Source organism: Lynx rufus, unplaced genomic scaffold, assembly GCF_022079265.1.
Source record: "Lynx rufus isolate CCGP_SWC_20201006 ecotype Redwood Valley unplaced genomic scaffold, mLynRuf1.p SCAF_15, whole genome shotgun sequence".
Lineage (NCBI taxonomy): Eukaryota > Metazoa > Chordata > Mammalia > Carnivora > Felidae > Lynx > Lynx rufus.
The window spans coordinates 36,756,254-36,759,389 of record NW_025814829.1 but is presented as its reverse complement, the minus strand read 5'-3'; the positions used below and the strand labels follow the sequence as shown (position 1 = coordinate 36,759,389).

Below are 3,136 nucleotides of genomic sequence, written 5' to 3'. Positions count from 1 at the left end.
ATGGATGGAGCTAAAGAGTATAATGCTGAGTGAAGTCAGTCAGAGAAAGACAAATACCATATGATTTCACTCATATGTGGAATTTAAAAAACGAAATAAACAAGCAAAGGGGAAAAAAGCAAACCAGGAAACAGACTCTTAATAGAGAACACTCTGTTGGTTACCAGAGGGGAGATGGGGGCGGGGACTGGGGATGGGGATTAAAGAGTACACTTAACATGCTGAAAAACATAAAATGAAATTAGTGCTCGCTTTGGCAGCCCATATACTAAAATTGGAACAATACAGAGAAGATTAGCCTGGCCCCGTACAATTCGTGCAAATTCATGAAGCTTCCATGTATTTGCGTCATTCCCCCAGCAAACTGCTACCCTTTGCCGATTAACTCAGAGGAAACAATAGGAGTCAAAGCACAACATGCCACACTGAATGATGAAATTGTGATATTTCGCTAGAAAGAAATTTTTTTTTTAATTTTTTTTTTCAACGTTTTATTTATTTTTGGGACAGAGAGAGACAGAGCATGAACGGGGGAGGGGCAGAGAGAGAGGGAGACACAGAATCGGAAACAGGCTCCAGGCTCTGAGCCATCAGCCCAGAGCCCGACGCGGGGCTCGAACTCACGGACCGCGAGATCGTGACCTGGCTGAAGTCGGACGCTTAACCGACTGCGCCACCCAGGCGCCCCTTATTTATTTATTTTTTTTTAATTTTTTTTCAACGTTTTATTTATTTTTGGGACAGAGAGAGACAAAAGAAATTTTTTTAATGAAATTAAAAAAATAAAAAGAATCTCAGGTGATGGACGGGCACACGGCATCAGAGGTCGGGGGAACCCACAGCATCCAGACCAAGCCTTGACCAGAATCAGCCCCAGCTTTCACAACAGTGTTGCACACTGGAGCAGCCCCAGACCCCTCTCCATTCTCCACTCCTCGGACCCCCACCACAACCCACAGGGGCCACAGAAGGGGACTTTGGGGCTCTTTTACCTTGTTTTTTTTTTTTCAACGTTTATTTATTTTTGGGACAGAGAGAGACAGAGCATGAACGGGGGAGGGGCAGAGAGAGAGGGAGACACAGAATCTGAAACAGGCTCCAGGCTCTGAGCCATCAGCCCAGAGCCCGACGCGGGGCTCGAACTCACGGACCGCGAGATCGTGACCTGGCTGAAGTCGGACGCTTAACCGACTGCGCCACCCAGGCGCCCCTCTTTTACCTTGTTTTACCACACGCTGGGAAGGTCAGCATCGTCCTTTGAAGAACTTCCGCAGTGGGTGCAGGCTTGTACGTCCCTTGTACTGCACCTGAAAGTACAACGCTGCAGGTGTCTGACGTCCTAATGTAGTTCTGCCTTTACAAGCCAAGAAGAGACCGGAAAGCGAGGCTGAGGCGAGAAGAAAGTATCCTTTCTAAGTTCATAGCTATCCGATTATTAGCATAATTGCTCAGCACCTGGTCCTCAGGTTAATTGTGGGGGTGGGGCCTAAAATAATGTAAGGAAAGCACATAATGAGACTAAAGACCAGTTCTGTCCGCACTTGCTGCCTGTGGGGTGACCTTGTATGGTCCCCTGAGGTCATTGAGCCTCAGTCCTGGGTTAACCCGCTGACCCGACCACCTCATGATACCCAGATGCAGTAACGCGCATGAAAGGATAGGACACCATAGAGATGTTTTATGTAAAAGAACAAGGCAGAATGAAGAAAACAAAACAAAATCGTTTGTCAGGTGGTACATTAGCGTCCTAGGCCAGCATAACAAAGTACCGCAAACTGAACGACTTAAAACAACGGACATTTATTGTCTCTGGTTCTAGAGTCTGGAAGGCTAAAATCAAGGTGTTGGCAGAGTCCTGCTCCCCCTGAAGGTGCTAGGGAAGGAACTGCCCCATGCCTTTCTCATCTTCTGGTGGCCTCAGGTATTCTTTGGCTTGTAACTACATCACCCCAATGTTCCATGTTCACATGGCTCTTCCCTATGTCTTCACATTATTTTCCCTCCAGGTGTGTCCGTCCATTTCTAAAATGCACCTGGGGAGGCGTCTGGGTGACTCAGTTAAGCATTCCACCTTGATCTCAGCTCAGGTCTTGATCTCAGGGTTCTGAGTTCGAGCCCACGCCTAGTGTGGAGACGACTTTAAAAAAAGGGGGGGGGTGCAGATAAAATGCACCTGGGATTTTGGTTTTATTCGAGTATGGTGAGCCAACAGATCAGGGGATGATTGCCATTGAAAACATGGTTTGTGGGGCACCTGGGTGTCTCAGTCGGTTGAGTGCCCAACTCTTGATTCTGGCTCAGAGTATGATCTCACATCTCGTGAGTTCAAGCCCCACATGGGGCTCTGCACTGACAACGAAGAGCCTGCTTGGGGTTCAGTCTCTCCCTGTCTCTGCTCCTCCCCCGCTTGTTCTCTCTCTCTCAAAATAGATAAAGAAGCTTTAAAAAAAAGAGTACTCATTATGGTTTTCGTGGGAAGGGAGGAGGAAGGCAAGGTGAGCAAGCTGAGGAGGCTTAGGATTGGACAGTTAGAATAATTTCGGCAAGCTCTGGGCCGTGGGGATGGTCTCTAGATGGCTAGTACTTGGCCTCAAGGTGACTAGGAATCTTCCCTCCTGGGATGTGAGAGCCAGATGGAGGAGGTGAACTGTGGGCTCTGGAATGCTTAGTTTGCAAGGCAGGTCTCTGTGTACGTCCCTTGCTATCTCTGGGAATTGGCCAATCATGGGAGGGCAGCTTCACCCCAGTCACTGAAGCTTCAGATGTCAGAGCATCAAGAATCCAGAAAATAAGAAAATACAATTAATACACTCTGTGTCCAGGGGCACCTGGGTGGCTCAGTCAGTTGAGCGTCCGATTTCGGCTCAGGTAATGATCTCGTGGTTCATGGGTTCAAGCCCCGCGTCGGGCTCTGTGCTGACAGCTCGGAGCCTGGAGCCTGCTTCGGATTCTGTGTCTCCTTCTCTCTCTGCCTCTCCCTGGCTCATGCTCTCTCTCTCTCTCTCTCTCTCTCTCTCTCTCTCTCTCTCTCTCAAAAGTAAATAAACATTAAAAAGAAAGTTTTAAATATACTCTGTGTCCAAATTTCCTTTTTTATAAGGGCAACAGTCATATTGAGGTAGGGCTCACCCTAATG

General features: G+C 48.0%; 1 pseudogene; it reads left to right on the top strand.

The window, feature by feature from the left end:
- Window positions 1-244: 244 nt before the first annotated feature.
- On the top strand, window positions 245-345 carry LOC124510561 (uncharacterized; annotated as a pseudogene).
- Window positions 346-3,136: the final 2,791 nt, after the last annotated feature.